Genomic DNA, 21,396 nt, shown 5'->3' with positions numbered 1-21,396 from the left:
ACCAAGAGCTGATTGAGGCACAAAAAGATGATCGAATTTTGGGAATCTATTATAATCATTTGATAGATCCTGAACAAAACCCTTTAACAGAAAATGATTGTTTGGAAAAGAAGAGTTGAGGGTGCTATTAAAGAATAGAAAACAAATTAGACTACAGGATGGACTCATGATTAGAGAGTCCATAACAGGACAGATACAGTGGTGGTACCCCTTTCATTCAGAGGGTTAATGCTACACTATGCACATGATGCAATAACTTCAGGCCACAGAGGTTCACAAAAAACATTGGAAATACTAAAAGATTATGCTTACTGGCCACATTTGTCCCAAGATGTGGAATTATATACCAGAGGATGTCTAGTATGTGCTCAATTTAAACCTGCTTCACCAATGCATAGAGCTCCATTAATGAAAAGAGGCTTAACTCTTCCATGGTCAGATTTGCAAATAGACTATGTAGGGACTGTAAAGAGGTCGAGCAGGGGGAACGTTATATTTTGAGTGTGGTGTGTTTGATATCGAAATGGATTGAGTGTATTCCTGCACCAGATTGTAGTGCACAAACAGCAGCTACATTACTGGTGAATCATGTGTTTTAAAGGTTTGGATTACCACAAAGAATAGAATCAGACAGAGGGAGCCATTTCACAAGTGCTCTAATGAGTAAGGTATGGCAAATACTGGGTGTGAAAAGGAAATTACATATTGCATATCGAGCTTCTTCTTCTGGGGGAGTTGAACAGTGTAATAGGTCTGTTGTGGACATATTAAAGAAATTTGTAGCAGAAGCAGGTTCCAGCTGGGATTTACGTTTACCTTTGGTTTTGATGGCAATCAGGTCAACTCCTGCCAAAGCAACAGGTGTTAGCCCCCATGAGCTTTTGACAGGTAGGAAAATGGTGTTACCACAACACCTGCTATACAGAACACATGAGCAGACACTTGTGAGCACATCCACAGTTCATGAATACATTGATGAACTGAGGAAGCATTTACAACATGCATTTGCTTTTGTACAGCGAAATCTAGAAAGAGCTGCTGACAGTGCAAAGTCATATTATGATAAAAAGACATCAGTGAAAGAATATTGTGTGGGAGATCAGGTGTATAAATTTAATTTTGGAAAAGGTAAACAGAAACATTCCAAATTTCTAGCAGCCTGGCAGGAGCCATTTCAAATTATAGATAAGGTCTCTCCTGTGGTTTATAACATTTTGAAAACTGAAGGTGAAACAGCAACGGAACAGTTTGTTCATTTAAACCAAATTAAACCCTGGAACCCCAGACACGAAATTAAAAGGCTTGAGCGTGTAGCAACAGATAAGTCCCTTGAATACATAAAAGAAGGAAAAATAAATGAGGTTAGTCATAGGGCAATGACAGAGAAATAAAAATAGATGTGATTGATTATTGTGATGGAGCACAAATACTGTGACATATATATATATATGTATACATAAAAAAAATGGGGGCTGAAACTAATGGAGGTATTTTACAAAATTAAAATGTATTAAATGTTGAATGCTGTTTATATATGTTTGTTTTCTCTCTAACATGTGTTGGATTTCAGAAGGTGAGAGGAAAAAGGGCGAAATGTTTTGCAAAGCATGTTTTATTTTTGGCAAAAGGGTGAAGTTAGTATTGTGCTATGTATTTAATTTTTTCCTTTTCTATTTTGATTTAGGATACTAACGTATTTTGGGTAGGAGGTCACGGGACCGTAGGATGCGGGAGACGATGGAGTCCTGGAGTCCACTGGATGAAGATCAAATGATGCCTGCCTCCGGACGGAGATGAAGACGAAGTAACCGGGATGCCAAGAGAGATGATTCCTATGGAAAAAGCATCCAAGAGTGCAAGGATGGAAGAGTGATGTGACGTTGCTGGTCGGGACATATCCGAGGCAGACAAGTGTCCTGGAGTATGGAGTTCCACAAATTTATTATTTTAATTAATTATTTTAATCTGTTATGTTAATTCTTTATTTTAACTATTTGTTTTATTTTATTGTTTTGTGATTGGCTTCAAGTATAAAAGTAAGATACTGGACTATGGACACTTCCATTGGGAAGAAATATTTAAAATATTTTATAAGAACTGATGGACTCAAAGATGAATTTTGATATTTTGATGATTGAACAGTGATTTTTCAATTTTCATTTTTCACATATGAATATTCATTTTGTTGGATTGGGTTTCTTCCAATTGTGGCTTGGACCATGGCCAAATTCTCAGAAAAAGGAGGGGATATGTAGTATAATTTAGCGTGTTTTAGAGTGCAGCGCCACTGCATGGGATATCTATTTTAAAAGCACACCATTAGTTGTTTTCTCAATACCTATTTAAAAGCACACCATTTTCTTTCTCACTTGAAATGCCTCACTTACAGGAGACACATTAGATACTTGATTAATTAATTTAACTAACAAATACTAACACGATTCTAACTCCTTAACATTATAATGTGTTCTCCATGTGCAAAATGAGGCAGGCTGAGATTCATTGTTTAAACGTGCAATTTTTCTTTGCCCTGCTCACTGTCTTTGCAGGAAGCAAAATTCGAATGCCAGGAAATCAGTTAGATACAGTTACTTTCTGTAAAAGTGAGCTATTGTTGAGGAAGGAGGAGGCAATACCATGAATTTTGATTGGTGCTACATAAACTTAGGGGAGGTAACAGAGGTTTTTTGGAATAGCTCTGGCAGAATTACAGGGAGAAGACATTTTGCGGAGTTGCAGTGAGGTCGCCTTCGTTCTGCTGCTGTGAGGAGCTGTACTAATGACCTTCAGAGATTGGGGTTTCCTAGTCACTTGGCACCGGCTTGAGAACTGCAGATTGCAGATTGAACTGCATGTTTTCACTGGGAGCTTTAAAGAAAAAAAAAGAGAGCCCTGGGTCACTGCTCAGAGTCGACAAGCCAGGAGATTTTGCGTGCTGAAAAGCTACAAATAGCTGGTAAATATACAAATGGAGTGAGATTGCTGTGACTGACGTACGAATGATCTACTATTAGGCAGGCAGTGTAGCGATAGGGAATTCTCCTGTGTTTAACTGCCACATTATAATGTTGCAAGACCAATGATGTAATCTCTATTTTTCTTGTTGAAAATGTAAAATGAAATTCATGGTATTATTGCATTTGTTTCTCTTATGTTTATTTCAGAAAGGATTGTCTCACCAGAATGGTAATTTATCATTTTGAAATGAAATTGTGATAACACACAGTCTGCCTAAGAGTGTTCTTGCTTCTGTTTTTCATTTGGTGCCCCTAAAAAAAATACTCTGCAAGAGAGGAAATGATGTTTAATGTGCCAAGTTTCCTATACAGATGAAGCAATGTCATGAGCTATTATAAATAGCTGTGCGCGTGATTCCACTCAGGGTATGTGTGTGTGGCTTCTGAGTGGAATATAATGTAATAGTCTGCTGAGCGTATATGAATCAGCAGAAAGAGGCCTATGGAAACATAGTCTCACTAACGTAAATAAATTAGTGATAATACCACATGTTATTGTGAATAATTTATGGAAACATAGCTCACTGGTGTAGATAAATCAGTGATAACGGCCATAGGTGGCTCTCCATATGAAAATGTGGTGTTTCTGAATAATGTAAAAGTCTGAGGCCTCTAGAGATCACAAGAACAGTCTAAACAAAAGAAGAGGGTTTTGTTTGTTGGGGCCACAAATAAAACAAAGAAATTATGCTCACAAAAATACCACCAACAAAATGTATTCCACTATAAAGCCAAACCCAATCTGAATGCAAGGAATAGTCATTGTCAAATTACCATTGTTTTTGGCGGTTAGAAAAATACCACCAAGTCCCAAATTTATACAAAATAACCTACAGGAGTCACTGACACAAAATTAAAAGCCACATGGAGGCTTACTGAAAAGTCATCCTTTTTCCTTTTTTGCCTTTTCTCACCCCCCACAATTAATTTCTCTTTTCCCCTATCTATATATATCTCTGCATGGGTCCCAGTGGTCGTGCGCACTCATAGCCCCCAGTGTGGGAGAGACGGAAATGGCTGAGAGTGCAACTTTAAGTGATTCAGAGGAGGAAACCATTGAGCTAACCCTTGGCCCTTACCTATTTGACCTCCCAGATCCAAGACAGCCCTCCACCTCTTCCAGCACTGCTGAGGACCTACTGAAATTGAAAAAGAAGACATTCCGTACAGAACTTCACGTTCACTTCCTTCGGGAATATTTGAAAAAGAGTATAATACCCAGTGGACTAATAGTACGTAACGAACCACGATTATTCTTAGAAGATAAAGAATATACTTCAAACTTTAGCTTCATTACCACTAAGTGCAGCTGAGGCCTTATGGCCTAACTATTACCACTGCACAATGCATTAGTTTGGAACTGCAAAAAACCTTAGAGACAAAAGAAACCAATTTCAAAACAATTACCTTACTCACTAACATACAGGAACAACTGTCTGACATAAATAAACAGTTAGAACAATTTAAGGCTACCACACTTAGCAACAAAAACAACAAGTTGAACAAAGACATTAAAGACTTCAGAACTGAAGTTATCTATCCATATACTGCGGAGGGTTACATTGATTCCCTCAAAAACAAGGAGGTGAATCTCAATCCTCAGCAGGAGGCAGAAGAAGAAGAGTCACTTTTTCAGGATCAAGTAGCTCAGGCTCCTCTGGGGCCGGCTCAAATCATAAATTCGAACCCTACCAGCAATACCAATTTGGACAACCACCATTCCAAGGACCCCGCCCTCCTCCATTCCCTTTTTTAGGCAGAGGAGGACAAGGAGGGGGATGGGGTCCTCCGTTTTGGAACATACCATACCAGGGACAACGGAGACGCCCCAGGCAATGGAGATACTAGAAGGTACACCTGTAACTAACCAATTACCAATTTTCAATCTGGCCAATTTTGATCTCTCACCATGTCAAATCTCCCTTTTGATCAAGGGTCGTTCCTTTTTGCCAAACAGCGACACAGATTGTTACGAGACAGAGATACGTCGATTTTTCCGCAATCTAAGACTCTGAATATTTTTTCAAGACCACAATGAACAAGAAATTGATCCAGATACGGGCTTACATCCACAGTCATCTTTTACACCCACGGATAGCCAGATACCCGATGACCTACTCACATTTGAGAGGTGTGTTCTCAGAGACATCAGACAAATGAAGAAAAATAAGAACAAATTACACCAGAACCTAACTAGGGGCGATAGGCAAGCCCTAACAGATTTATCCAACAATCGGGACTTGGTGATAAAACCGGCAGACAAAGGGGGGGTTCGTCCTCATTATGAATAATCAATACAACCATATGATCATGGCCTTACTCAATGATGGCGTCAGCTATCAGGCCCTTAGGAATGACCCAACCAAAGAAATGAAAACAGACATTTCAGAAATGGTCACCTATGCTCAGGAAAGGAACTGGATATATGATAAGGAAGCTGCTTTCCTGACAACATCCTATAATCGCACACATTGTTTATACACTCTCCCCAAGATCCATAAAAACATACAGGACCCACCAGGGAGACTGATTGTCTCTGGATGTGGTTCAATTTTGGAACCAATCGGTCGTTTCATTGATTACTTCCTTAAACCTTTAAGTACCAAAAGCAAATCGTACCTCCGGGACACAATGCATACCATTCAGATATTTGAAAATCGGCCTTTTGACTCCAAACAGCAACTCTTAGTAACAATGGACATTAAGGCATTATATACATCAATACCATAGGATGCAGCAATAGACTGTATATACAAGCACTTGACCTGGGAATATGCTGAACCCGGAACATACTGGGTACCACCAGAATTCATTATTGAATTGGCTACTTTTGCTTTATGCAAAAACTTTTTCACCTTTGACAATCAGTTTTATCTACAGGTCAAGGGTACGGTACAGCAATGGGTGCGATGTTCGCACCCAGTTTAGCTATCCTATTTATGGCCTCATTTGAGGATCAGTTTATATATAATCAAATTACCCTATGGAACTCTAAAATCCTTCACTGGCATCTTTACATTGCCGAAATTATTTTTATCTGGACAGGTGATGAGATATCACTGAAACAGTTCTTAGACTGGCTTAGCCCATGCAACAACAATACACAGTTTACAATGGAATGCAGTAATGTGCAGATATACTTCTTGGACCTGAAAATCTTGTGTCTGGAAAACAAACTTGTAATCTTTTCAGGAAAACTACGGATCGAAACACCCTCCTGCATTATCAAAGTGACCATCCTCAACACATTAAATAGAACCTGTCGTACGGCCAACTTCTGAGGATCAGCAGAAACTGTACATCCTTGGACGATTTCTATGAAAATGCAAACGCATTGGGCACACGGCTGCGCACACGCAGATATCCAAAAAGACTGGTGACCAACACAACCAAGAGGGCCGGATTTACCAATAGGGACTCACTTTTGACACCCATGACGAAATCCAATCAACAGAAAGAAGAAAGATTGACCTGTGTGATCACACATTGCCCTAACACCTTTGATATTAAAAAAGTGATTTGTAAATACTGGCCCATTGTTAAATTACAACTTACAGACGAACCCTAACCTTGGTTCGCCTTCAAGAGAGTGAGGAATATTAAGGAACATTTGGTTCACTCCTCCTTTGTCCGAGATCCCGCACGCACAGGTCTTTGGAACCCACGGAAAGTTACCGGCCACTACCCATGTGGCACGTGCTCGGTATGTAAATTCACCAAGAAAATACAATAATTTGCCATTGGCGACAGACAAGGGGTCCTCAAGAATCAGTCTAACTGCAAAAGCAGTCAAGTAATATACTGTATTGAGTGGCCTTGTGGCCTACGTTACGTGGGCCAAACAATGCACAATGAAGGTACACGGATTTCTGAACACCGATCCAGGGTCTGTTGCAAAAGCATTACCTCACCTTTGGTCACACATGTTTTGAGCAATCACCACACACCGGATGATATTCTCTGGTGGGTCTTGGAAAAAATCCAAACGGGCCAGAACATACAAAACAGACTCCTTGAACTGGAAAAGAGGTGGATTTATAGACGTGACTCTCTGGAAAACGGTCTGAATGAACAGTCCCCCTAGAGTGAGGTTCCTAATTCCTCTTGCATACCTTTGAACTTTTTCTCCCCTACGACCCATGACCCATCCTCAGGGTAGATGGATATGATTCATACACCCTAGATCGTGCCCATACCACCAGCACTTCTCTCCATGTAATGCTCAGACATATACCATTCCCAATTGCCTCCATTGCAAGCCTCCCTTTCTTCTCCCCCCATTCTTTTCCCTCCCCCCTCCTACTGACCCCCCATCCATGACATGCTGACACTGATCATGTACACAGTGTGCCCTGCACTCACTTACTGCGTTTTCTTTACATCTAGGTTTTCCATGCATTTTTTGCATGACAGGAATCACATTTTTGCTTCGTGACATTACGCATCCCCCTCTTTATTTACTATTGTTTCCACTTTCTCACTCGCAACCATCAAGGTGCTCAGTGGCACAGATAAGAGCTGTGCGCCACACATACTGAGCTCCACATACCCCTTGACAATATTAATTTTTCACGAGCGCACGGTGCAGTGTCAGAGCAGCCGTATCTCGTCTCTTTTCGTACTCTTTCCCAACACCCTGGAGACACTCCTCCATGTATTGCTCAGTCCTGGCGCTTCCCATTGGTCACTTTACACCAATCAGGCACAATGGCTTGCATCTAGACCTTACACGTAACGTTGTCACCATGGTGATGGTCTTAAACGCTTCCGCATTTTTGTCATACTCTCGATTGCCGTCCCTCGATGCCCCCTGCTGCAGAGGCTCGGTCCACCTCACTTTTCAACATCACACAGAGCTTCGTCTTGTGGTTAACCAGGCAAGCAGTCTTTTCCATTTCTGGTGTACTTTACATTGCCTGCACCGTTTCCACATATAGGTTGTTACAACATAGGATTCATTTAATTTTCCCCCTCCATTTTTCTCTTTCATTGCGCTGACAGAGCACTTGGTCAAAAGCAACTGGGATATGACCGCACAGATCTTTCATCTCTGGTTTCTACCCAGACCACGGGACAGGATACCATTTTCTGTCCAGCATACTTCTATTTCCAGTCAACCCTCAGCCGACAGAGCTCAGGTACTTGCTTCTTCCTTTTTGATATGTTCACTGCCACTTTATACAGTTGTAAGTGGCTATGATACATGCCAATATAATGTGCTTTGCCTATGAGCCACACACACAATGTACCTATCTCCTTTTATAATTTACCTGTGCTACTCAACAATTATCATATATTTATCCATACATTGTTTTCAGACGCAGCCAATTTGGATGCCGATTTTTTATGACGTTCTACCAGTGTGTCCTCTCCCCTGCACGGGGACTTTGAATCCACCCCGCACACCAAGAACTTCACGTCCACACACGGCTTTTCTACTGTTACAGGTTAGTGGTTTGCTCTGAACGTTGGACCACCACCTCTCTTATGATTAGGCTCCCCATACCTCACTCCCACCCATTTCCATTGTGTTCTTTCTCCAGTTGGGGATGGTGGGCGCGCGCCTCCTGTCCTGGGACCCATGCTGGTTTTCTAGAAGGGGACCCCAGACCATGATTATTATTTCCCCGGGATTCTATCTATACCTATCATGATTATCCCCATACTTAGGATTCCATACATGGCCCAGAGTTCATTTGTAGGCATGACTATGTTCATTGATCTACAATTATGCAATCATGCCATTCTACATTTCAAACTTTGTACATTAAAATCGACACCATGAGAAATATAGCTTCCCCCTCTATCTTGCTGTTTTCTTTTCAGCACATCTTTATTATTTTTTTCACCTCCTCTTCTTACTACACAGGGTCCTGCTACCTACTGCCCTGATGACGGCGGAGTGCTCTCTTCTGATGTGAAGAGAAAACTTTATATGTCTACAACTGCCGAAACGCATTGCTGTTAAAGAGGGTATTGGAAGTCCTCACAGATTATTCCATCTAATTTGGACTCCGGACCATTGACAGTCTAACTCATGTAGGAAGGCCATATTAGGTTCCTCACGACTTCCCCCTTCTGCGTTGGCAGACCCAACCCCAATTTAGAACATTTCCTATATTGGGGCTCTACCTTTACTCAACACAAGGATATACTTTCCGTTTATACAAAATGGTTCTTCTCTTTTTGCCTCTTAGTTTGTTGTGAGGTAACAATCTAGTTAGAAACATTAAATTGATCTTATAATGAAGTTTTGTTTTTGACCCAATGGAGAAACTAAGCATGTATATGACGTATACTTTTGTTCATGTTTAGTTCTACTTTCTAGTTTTCTCCTTCCTCTTTTACAAATCCTTTGGTTTTGCATTCAGGTATTTTATATTCACTTTTAAGAATGTTTAATTGTTTGTCCATTTAATACTCCTCCCTATGTTTGGCTTCACTATGTATATATATAACAAATGTTGTTCTTTTTGTTCTTGTTCACAATATATGTATATACTTTCTTGTAATTACAACATGTTAAATGTTTATTCATTGATTCTTTTGTGTCCTTATGATGGTATTCTTGATAATATCATTCTGCTGTTTTTTGAAAATTTGGGACTCACAAGGTGTCTTTTTTGCTATATATAACTATATGTAGAAGTCTTAACCCATGTGACTAAACAGGATTGGACAAGGTAATTGCTTTAAACAATTCAAACCTAACAGGGACAATCCCTGAAGCACCAGTACCCTCTCTTTGTGATAGTATTAGATATGTTCGCCCCAAACTGTTGCGTCACCCAAGGGGCTGACCATTTGCCACTGGATAGTGGCCTCTCTTGTTTATATATAGTGATGGTGATGTTGAATCAATTTAGGGATTGTGCATGTATCTAGTGTACTTATTGGGGATGGTTTAAGTGTTACTATTAGTGTTAATTGATACATTTTAGATGTGCATGTGCTCAGCAACATAATGTCAAATCTGCTGATGCAATATAAACACATTGTGGGTGTGTGGCGTGCCACATAGTGCCTAAAAGTTGGGCAGCAAGGAGATATATATGCACACTTGAGATACTAGATTTCCATTGGTAGGGTACGCTGTAGTCTTGCACATGCATGAAAAGACATGCACATACAGGGGTATTTAGGGGCATGTGTCTGGACAAGTTGGGGTACACAGGGTGCATGTCAAATACACAAATCTGTATGCCACAAGTCCTCTCATAGCTAGGGATTGTGCAGGCCCAGAAATCTTGGATGGTGAGATAAACTCTGTGTGGTGAGGAAAACTGGTTGAGCAAGGTTGAAGGCTGAGGGAAGTCAGGGAGCAGCTGCAATAACATAAAATGGTCAGCTAGTGACAGGCCCAGGTTTTTACCACCGGGTACTATTGTGGAGAGGAAATGTAATAGCTTTAAGTACATGGGTTCCTGTTTTTCATTGTCCAGGGAAGTCCAGCATTCTGGTAAGGTCAGTTTGAGGCTGGGTAATATGCGTGCTGCAAGGAATATGTAAGGGCAGAGTGAACATTTGATTTATGAGGTTTGATCTGGTTATCACGAATGATCAGTATGTGACCAGAGCCTATGTATGTTGAAATGGTAGTCAAATAGATGAGTGTGAAATAAGGATTCCAGCAAGTCTGGGTAGATAAGATATTTATCGCCAGTTCAAAGGGAACTTGATTTGTTTCTCCCCTCATATTGTTGAAGTGCCCTTGCAAACATTATGTTCATCACATTTGGGGTTAGGGATTCCTGGCCAGTTGGGACTTGTAATGAATTATGTTTGTTGTGTGAATGTGTAACTATGTAACAAGGTCATGACCAACTACAGAAATATAGCAAAAAGGGGTGTACTGTAAATATGAGCTGATGCAAATATATATAGAAAGTAGTTAAATAAATGTCTCCAATGAGAGCGTGGGAACTAAAGGAGATTATATTTCTTTGTATAGGTTTGATGAATCATGTATGGGGGATGACTTATAATAAAATATGTAGGAGTGTTTTAAACATAGCAAAAATGTATAAAATGTATAAAGCTGTGTGGTTTGAGGAGACGCTGGTTAGTTTTACTCCACAGCGTCACCTAGCACGTCCTGGCCGTTTGTACAAAAAACTTGCTTTACGAACAAAGGGACACTCACTTCTTAAAAGGTGGGCATACTTTGGGTTATAGAGATTGGAGGTTCACTCCTAAAATATGTGTACATAATTGTATTTTTTCAATGCACCTTTTCTCATGGAGAAAATGAAAAGTTATGGAATTGATATGTATTTGTTGGAGTTGATTTTGCCTAAATGTTAAAGGATAGTTCCGGGACTTTTTTTTTATTGTCCCTACGGGTCGGCCATGTGTTTGTAAGCATAAATCGGTAGATCGTAGGAAACTTTCCTATGGACCTTACCCGACTTTTCGCCCATTATCGCACTCGAAATCAGCCTCCATTTTGTGATAATCCTATCATTCCGCCGCATCGACCTGGCTCACCTGCCTTTGCGGCACTAAATCAAATCCCCCGCCCCTGAGCCTGACATCAGCAGACGCGTACTGCCCATTTCAAGCACGTCTCGTGTCAACAATCGCTGCGCCTCAGCTATTGACGTGTTGCCATGGAAATGGCAGGACGCCTCTTTCCCCAATAAGTATAAACAGACCGTTTCACAACACACAGCAGCAGATTTTCGATTCCATTCCTCTCTCTGTGTTACTTTGAGTATTCTGTGACTCGTTTCAGTGCTCTGGTCAGCTACCTTCGCCGCTTGTAGCCCGTGTGAACACCTGTACCATCTCTGTAAATTATTTTACTATCTTTACCGCACAATGGCCACAATAATGCCGTATATGTACGAGCCCGAGTACACCGAGGAAGAACTACTGGAAAGTCAAGCACGCGAAAACGATGGGGATTCGGACGGCAGTTGGGAGGACCAGTCAACGGATGAAGAGCCTGGACCATGTCGCATGGACGGCGTCTCCACCTGGTGCACGTGCAATCGGTGCGAGCTAATGCCAACTGAGGAGGAGAACTGCTGCTGCCGTGAAAATTCCGGGTGCTTGGCCTACATTTCGGAAAGCGAGCAAAGTCTGCAGGAAGGCGAGCAAAGTCCGCAATGCATCACCGAGCTGCCAGAGTTCAGGGAAGCCTGCCTCTCACGGACCGTGTTGAGGATGATGATGGTGCTTATGCACGAACTTCGCGGCACTGTTCGTCCGCGTAATCCGAGTAACGAGTAAGTATACTCTGTTTGTGATGTCAGTGATGCCACCACTATTTCATGGTCGTCTCCCACATATAAAATTACATTTACATATCATTCGAACGCATGTAAATTTGTTCCATATAGTGCATTTTCTAGATATAATTTTTTTCTAAGAAAAATGACATGTGTTACCTGAATCGACATTGATAAGAAAGTTTGGTCAGTTTAATACAGTTTGCATCTTTTTTTTTCACAGGTGGTACAGGCTGGTGGCCTATCGTTGCTTCACTTGGTGGCTTCACGGGAGGCTCGGACACCGCGTTCGGAGAGTAATACCTGCCTGTGCGGTACTTGCCATTAGACAACATTTCCCCAGTGACAGTGGACAATACCGCGGATTTTCCCTCGATGTGCTGCAACCTCAACTTTACAATGTGTAATGTTTATTATTTATGTTTAATTAAAATCTAAAATAAAGCCCAACATATATTTTAACAATGGTTGTTTTGATTTTTTAAATGAATCTAGTGTATATTCTCCTGGGAGGGTGAGGTATTTATAAACTCACCCCCCTGCATTCCATGTAGTAGATCCTGCAGCCATCCTCTTACATTCAGTTAGATGGCCTCTCCTTGGTGAGGCCCTGCGGCAAACTGGTCTTGTCTGCACGACCACCGCCCCGATCCACCCCCCGCCCTATCAAAGGCAGTTCGCACCGGGGTACTTGTGCTGGCAAGTGGAGCTGTCAGGGAGCGATAAAGGCCAAGAGGTGCCAAAGACCATGTACACTTCAAAGTGGTCTATAGAGCATGGGTTGTTGTTCCCATGTCTACCTCCAGACCCCGTGTCTCCTGCCAAGCATCCCCCCTCACGCTGGACGGCCCCCTGCAATCCACATAAGTGTGTCTCCATTCACAAGTCTTCCTGTGTCTTGTCTGCACGACCACCGCCCCGATCCACCCCCCGCCCTATCAAAGGCAGTTCGCACCGGGGTACTTGTGCTGGCAACTGGAGCAGTCAGGGAGCGATAAAGGCCAAGAGGTGCCAAAGACCATGTACACTTCAAAGTGGTCTACAGAGCATGGGTTGTTGTTCCCATGTCTACCTCCAGACCCCGTGTCTCCTGCCAAGCATCCCCCCTCACGCTGGACGGCCCCCTGCAATCCACATAAGTGTGTCTCCATTCACGAGTCTTCCTGTGTCTTGTCTGCACGACCACCGCCCCGATCCACCCCCCGCCCTATCAAAGGCAGTTCGCACCGGGGTACTTGTGCTGGCAACTGGAGCAGTCAGGGAGCGATAAAGGCCAAGAGGTGCCAAAGACCATGTACACTTCTAAGTGGTCTACAGAGCATGGGTTGTTGTTCCCATGTCTACCTCCAGACCCCGTGTCTCCTGCCAAGCATCCCCCCTCACGCTGGACGGCCCCCTGCAATCCACATAAGTGTGTCTCCATTCACGAGTCTTCCTGTGTCTTGTCTGCACGACCACCGCCCCAATCCACCCCCCGCCCTATCAAAGGCAGTTCGCACCGGGGTACTTGTGCTGGCAACTGGAGCAGTCAGGGAGCGATAAAGGCCAAGAGGTGCCAAAGACCATGTACACTTCAAAGTGGTCTACAGAGCATGGGTTGTTGTTCCCATGTCTACCTCCAGACCCCGTGTCTCCTGCCAAGCATCCCCCCTCACGCTGGACGGCCCCCTGCAGACCGCATAATGCCACGACATATACACGTCATTCATTCACAAACACACCCCTGTTTCGAATTCTTTATAACCCACTTCATATTTCTAATGAGAACTTCTTTGCGCATTGCTAGTCAACCCGTGAAGGTGCTGGTTATCTGCTCTTCGTCTCTGTGAACTTCCGTGACCACTTTGAGCAAACTCGTCAGTTTGCAACCTGTGAACTGCTCCCTGTTCTACGACAAGAAACTACTCTGATCCCTGCATCTAACTGTTTGTTCGTCAAGGTAAGTCCATGTACCATAATCATTTTGCGTCCAATTTTTTAATTTATATCTATTTGCTAGTAGTCATCAAATTGCATCCATGTTTTCTTTTCGTTCACGACAGTACATGCAAGGAACTAGTCACATGTTCTGAGTTTAGTCAAATTACTTTTTCTATTTTTTGAAAGTTATTGAAATACTTATCCGCATGTGAATAACGTGTATAGTTCCAAGAACCAAAACGGACCTTGCATTGAACCTTTTATGTGTCATTTAATGTTTTAACACATTGGTATTCATAGAGAATTGTTGATCTTTACTTTTCAGAACTTTCCATAATGCCTGCCTGTTCCATTGGCGGTTGCCCTTCGAAGACCCATAACAAATCTGAAGGTACTATAATGCATGTTTTCCCTAAGACAATAGATCAGATAAGAGAATGGGTCCGATATTGCGGATATCCAGCCTCTGAGATAGAAAGTAGAGTCCTAGAAGTCTTTGCGGACAAGAGGGGTGATCGATACCGCATCTGCAGCAGGCACTTTAGCCCAGACATGTACTCCACATCATTGCTAATAAGGACGAAAACACCGCGAGCGAGGCGAAAATTGCTCTCAACCGCTATTCCCACTCTATTCGTCCACATCCCTCCACTGGTGAGTCAAGTTTACGTATTTATCTCTCGGCATTGCGGTAGTGTGTAGCATTAGCTAACAATAATTTCCCCATTTATGTATCCACTCAATATGAAGGCTGAAGATTCTCCATCCGTGTCGTTATTGCAGTCATCAGCCACTTCAAGCGCCTATCGGGTAATCTTACTTAGCTATTCTGACACTGACTTGTTTTAGGCATGTAAATCAATAGTTTTAATTGATCGTGTAATTATTTTACCTAATGGTACACCACAGTACTCGTCCTCTAGTCTTTGTTTTCAGTTATAATTATTGTTATCCAAAATAATGCAAGTACTGTCTTTCAGGGAGATGCTGAGGAGTCCAACGCATTGACGACAACCGTAGATGTCACTCAGATGCTCGAGGTACGTTTCCGGACAGTTCCATCGATGGAGATCATCAGATCTTGCATTCTTGTAGCGTGATTGTTACACACAATGTTTCTTTCGTTTTTAGCCATTGGTATGTCCTTCTGTCGTCGCCCTCCTATGTGTCTTCTTTTTTCAATATTGTGTTCATTACTAATGAAAGTCCTATGTTTCAGGGAGTCGATGGAGCATTAGTCCAAGAGGAAGGGGGAGCATGCAGTTACGGGTCGGCGCAACAGCTTGCAGAAGTGTGCACCGCAGTTACAGCGTCCCTTGATGTTCTTATGCATTTCGAGGTATGGATACTGACAGATCAATCATGCGAGATCAAATGACGTGATTACATCCGCTATACTTCCTTCTTTATTAACGCAAGTACTATGTTTCAGGGAGCTGACGGAGCTTCTTCAACAAGAACATCACCCCTAGTAGTTGATGCAGATCTCTGGGTGGTGACACTTCCAACGATGCAGCAAATCGAATCATATTTAGATATCCATTATTTATTTTAGACAACTGATCATTTGTGCAGGTCTATTTAGATGAGCCGTTGACGCCTGCAGAAAGTTTATGTTCTTTTAAACAAAATACAAAACCATACTAATGCAATTACTGTGTTTCAGGGAGTTGCTGAAGCCTCATCTTCAATAATATCATCAATGGAAGTCTATGCGGAGCCCGAGGTATGGATCTTGACAGTTCAATCTAACTAGATCAACAATGCGTGAACTATTGTCGTTTGAATGTTCTACACAATGCGTTCATTCGTGTTTTGCTATTGAGATGTACGTATGGGTATTGGTCCCCAAGTACATTTTGTGTTTTCAATATTATTATACATACTAATGAAAGTTCTATGTTTCAGCGAGTCGATGGAGCCTCAGTGAGTGATGGATGTGCTTATCATGAAAGTATAGTCGTTGCAGCGCGAGAGGAAGTGGAGACATGCACACACGAGTCGGAGCAACAGCGTCCAGATGTTGAAGTTCGAGGAAAGAAAGTTTCAAAGAAAAGAAAGCAAAAGAAGGTTAGTGTCCTGTTCACTATATTATGTTGTCTTTCACTGTCAATAGTTCAATACTGTAAGTTGTGTTTAAACTGAACATCCCTTTTCTAATCTGTCCTCTAGTTGCGAGTGGGTGTAAGAACTAGATCTACACAGACAGTGAAGCGAACGAGAGATGTTGCTTGTCAAACCTTTTGGCAGGGACTTGAGACTGGAGATGCATCGTGCCAATGGGAAGAATATGAAGTGATTGACAACGGAGCTATACCACCACCAGCCATTGATAGTGAATGTCCTCCTGGTAGTTTGGATGCAGTCGTAGATCAATTCACAGAATCCACACCCGCAAAAAATAAGAGCACGCGAAAGTTGAAGACATTGTTTTTTTCTCCCATCTCCGGACAAGGAACAGATGTTGCAATGGAAGAGAATGAAGTGGACGACAATGAAACACCATCAATATCACTCAGCATAGCGGAAGACGATATCAGAGATTGTACCTTTCATGCGAGTGACATGTCCTCAACGTTACAGGCCGAACCAGCTGGGATGCAGAGTGACAGTATAAGGAAAGAGGCCAAATTCATTGTATTCGATAGCTGTTTGATGGATATTATTATGATGATGAAATGTGGGCATTGGGTTGGTGGGGAAGTATGTGGGGAGCCATTGATTAATGTGACTCGTGCAATTCGAGGCACTAACCTTAAAATACATGCCACCTGTACACAATATCATCCGTTCGCATGGTCTGCACAACCCATGCTGGGGCAACTGCCAGCAGGCAATCTACTTTGTGCAGCGGCCGCACTTTTTAGTGGTTCAAGTTTTAAAAAGTTACAGTATTTCTTTCAGTTTGTGGGAATCCATTTCATTGCGAAAAGTCAGTTCTACAAATACCAAACCGATTATCTATTTCCAGCCATCAGCGAAGCTTGGAGAATGGAAAAAATGTCAATGGAAAGTACATTCGCGGGCAAACGCTTCAGGCTAGCCGGTGATGGACAATGCGACAGTCCAGGATTTTCAGCCAAGTACTGCACCTACCACTTTCAGGACATGGAAAGTAAGAAAATTGTGAGTTCGGTGGTCGTGCAGGTGTCACAAAGTACATCCTCAGTGGCCATGGAGAAAGTTGGCTTTGTAGCATCATTGCAAGAACTACAATCGCGGGGAATGGTGATCGACCTGATAGCCACGGACAGACACGTTTCAATTGCCAAGACAATGAGAGAACAGTACAAAAATATAAATCACCAATTTGACGTTTGGCATCTTGCAAAATCAATCAATAAAAAATTGTCGGCTGCAGGAAAAAAAAAAGATATGCAAGGTATTTCACAGTGGTCCAAGTCAATCAGCAACCATCTTTGGGAGAGCTCAAAAACATGTGAAGGGTCGTTGGAAATTCTACTGGAAAAATGGCGGTCAGTAATGTTGCACTGTAGCAACGTACATCGATGGTCGACAAATGAGCATTTCCACAAATGTGAACATGGCCATTTGTCCACAGAGGAGGCACGGAAGAAGAAGTGGTTGATTCCTTCATCACCCACTCACAAGGCCATTGAAAAGATTGTATTTGATAAAACTATAACAAGAGATTTGAGGGGACTCACGGAATTCTGCCACACAGGAGATTTGGAGGTGTTCCACAATATGTGCCTAAAGTACAGGCCCAAAAGATTGCATTTTGGCATGGAAGGCATGATAAATCGGACTCTTCTAGCGGTCTTGGCACATAACCATAATGTTGGCCGTCAACAAAGTAGGACGACCGGAACTTTAGGGACGCTTCGCTACAATAAGGCCTTCACTAAAAGAAGTAAACAATGGGTGATCAAACCAGTGTTTGAGGATATGCAATATGAGTTTATTGAGAGACTTATCGTAGATGTCCTCGATAGGCACATACATGGAGTGGTGAACGAACCTATGCAGGGGACAACTGCATTGCCACCCAACATTGCCTCTGTTCCATGTCCACCTAAAGCAGAGCTCATTGAGAAATACACATCACGGTTTAAATGATTGTAATTCGATTGTCTGTTCTCTCGAGTCTCCTCATGTTGCAGGCCCATTGCAATTAAACCAAACAGTAATATAAATCATTTTTACAAAAATTATAGAATGTTTCCGTATTACAAACACATGGCCGACCCATAGGGACAATAAAAAAAAAGGCACGCAGACAAGATGTCCCTAAAACTAACTGCAGCTAACTAGAAATGTGTGCTCGCTCAAAGTGAAGGTCAGCTGCTTTGATGTTTTGCTCGGGTGGCGGAACGGCCCACGACCCAATATAAGGTTCTATTGTGATTTGACCTTGACAGGCCGGGACCATCCTGAAAGACTAAGAAAAGATAATGAATAAAATTTCAGAAACGAAACGATGAGCCACGTTCATTAGAAGAAGTAACGTCGGCAAAGAAGGAGTGGTGTTTCGGGTCTGCCCTACACAGAGACACAATGGAAAATGCAAATATAATGTAAGTAACTTTTGATGAGTTTATACCGCAATTTCATTACTATACAGTGGCTTTAAAGACGGGTTCAGTTGTACTTGTTCGTTCTATGTGGCATAGTGTTTTCTACCGCGCACTATCTGGAGGAGAAACATCTGCTTTTACTGAAGCACCTCAAAACCTTCCTCTTTGCTTCTGCTTTCTCTCTCCCTCTCCCCTGCTACAACTGGTCCACTGTCTGCGACCTCGGTCCTGGGCCCTTCCACTCTCCACCTGCACTGCCTCCCTGTCAACCCCTGCACTGGGGGACTGTCTCAGTATCCTACAGCCCCCCCTTCCCAGCACTTGTTCTGCACTTACCTTGCACTTGCCACCAGCTGGCCCTATTTATTTATTATTTTATGCTACTTACCTTGTACTCCACTCCCCCCCCCCTCCATGCCTCGCCACGCCTTTAAACACTTGTGTACACCCAGTAGCGCTGTCCTCGCTATGAAATGAATAATTTTAATAAGGATCTGATGGTGAGACTAATTTCATTTTTTATGTTTTTAGGTACATCATTCACTACTGTCTGTGTCACGAGTACCAGACACCGGCGGACGGCTTCTACAGTCGCCAGTTGCTTCTCCGCGTGAACAACGTTACCACCCTGACCATTTTATGGGACGATCGCCAAGTACAAGTATGCCCTTACGCGGTACTAACGGTTAGATGCAACATACCTACCGTTGTGGTGGCCTAGTGCCTCGTTGTTGGAACAGCCATGCGATTATCAGTGCGACAGAAGAGCTTATTTTTATCGTAAACCAACACCCTGTGTACTGCACACGAACATCGCTTCCCTCAAGACAAACTAATTTGGATCGAGAGCAAAGAAAAATGCAAATCGCTGAATATTCTCTAAACATTTGATGTCCAATAAACGTACTTTGCCAAATGTACAATCTTGCCGTTTGCTTTTAAACCACGGTTTCACATTCCGAATTGTGGTGCTGTATTGTGAGATGCTCTAAGACCCTGTGTACAGCAAAGGACCATCGCGTTCCTCAATACGAACTTTTTGGAACATGAGCAAATAAAAATGCAAATCGCTGAATATTCTCTAAACATTTGATGTCAAATAAATGTACTTTACCACATTTACAATCTTGCGGTTTGATTTCAAAGTACAGTTTCATATTCCGAATTGTGGTGCGCTGTATTGTGAGCTGATCTGTGTTGATTTCCGGGGTCTGTGTGGAGTCGCGTAGAAGACGCCTGGGCGCGTTTGCCTACGCAGCTCAGTCACGTCACGGATAGAGGCGGGGAATATGAATGTTTTGATAAAGTCTGTTTCAGGGGCGGGGGATTTGATTTAGTGCCGCAAAGGCAGGTGAGCCAGGTCGATGCGGCGGAATGATAGGATTATCACAAAATGGAGGCTGATTTCGAGTGCGATAATGGGCGAAAAGTCGGGTAAGGTCCATAGGAAAGTTTCCTACGATCTACCGATTTATGCTTACAAACACATGGCCGACCCGTAGGTACAATAAAAAAAAAGTCCCGGAACTATCCTTTAATTGAAGAGAAATTGAAAAATTGAATAAACTGGCCGTAGAGCAGCAATATTATCATAGGATTGAAGATGCTGTTTAGAGCCAGCCTTGTATTATTTAAGAATGCTTGTGCAATTAGAATTGTTCACTGTGAGGGAATGTGTGTATTACATTTAGTGAGATTGCCATAGGCAGGCCCAATTTAACTGGGTAAATAATCCTATGCTAATGTATATTTGAATTCTTGTGGGAATTTGCCCTGCATAAAATAAGGGGACATCCTCTGTTTTTCATTTTCATTTAATACATTCAAATTTACTAAGCACAGTCAGTTTCATGTTCCAGAATTATGTGTGACTGTGTATTAGGGGTTGTTAGTGATGGCTGCTTAGTGAATAGATCAGGATATATCAACATTATCTCTACAGAACCATGTGTACTGATTTGGGCAGGAATGGGCCTCAAATGCAGGATAAAATGTTTGCAACACTAGTTACTCTAACAAGCTACAAAAACTGTTCCCCCTGCAGAAGCTTAGCGAGGTGTTACAGCAAGTAAGACTCTGCACATGCTCTTTACCAATGTACAGCCATTTTCACATAAATATATTCATTGAAAAAAAGGTGTCCAATACAGCAACAGCAATGCAGAGAGAAGCAATGCAACCACTGGCAGGCATCAATGTGCTACCTTTCCATACTTCACCCTCTTCATAACAACCTGCACTGTCACTACACCACAGATAGTGACAGCACCAACTCTATCAGCCAGCTGTGCCTCCAATGTGAACTCAACCCCAAATACCACTGTAGTGCCTCTACTTCAGTCCCATCCTCATCCATGATGCACCAGCCACTGCAGGTAACCAGATATCCTGCTACAGGAACACCATTTAGAAGCAAAATGCAGGGGGCCCCACCAACATCCACCCTCTTGGTTGCAACTCCTGGCCACACAGACACATTAACCCTGGGTGATGAGGTTTTCAACCAGAGCTTCCTGGGAGGCTGTGCCAGTGGGGAGGCTTTAAGTGGAGGCACCAGTTGCAGCTACAGAATGTGGGAAGGAGGATTTAGGAGGACAGGACTCAAAAGATCGCCATCATAATCATTCTTATAACGCGTCCATCAATCCCAGTCATTCTGACGATAATAATGACGACCTTCCGGGTGCC

This window comes from Ambystoma mexicanum, chromosome 3q, assembly GCF_040938575.1.
Source record: "Ambystoma mexicanum isolate Mex_15411 chromosome 3q, UKY_AmexF1_1, whole genome shotgun sequence".
NCBI lineage: Eukaryota > Metazoa > Chordata > Amphibia > Caudata > Ambystomatidae > Ambystoma > Ambystoma mexicanum.
This window is presented reverse-complemented; position numbering follows the sequence as displayed.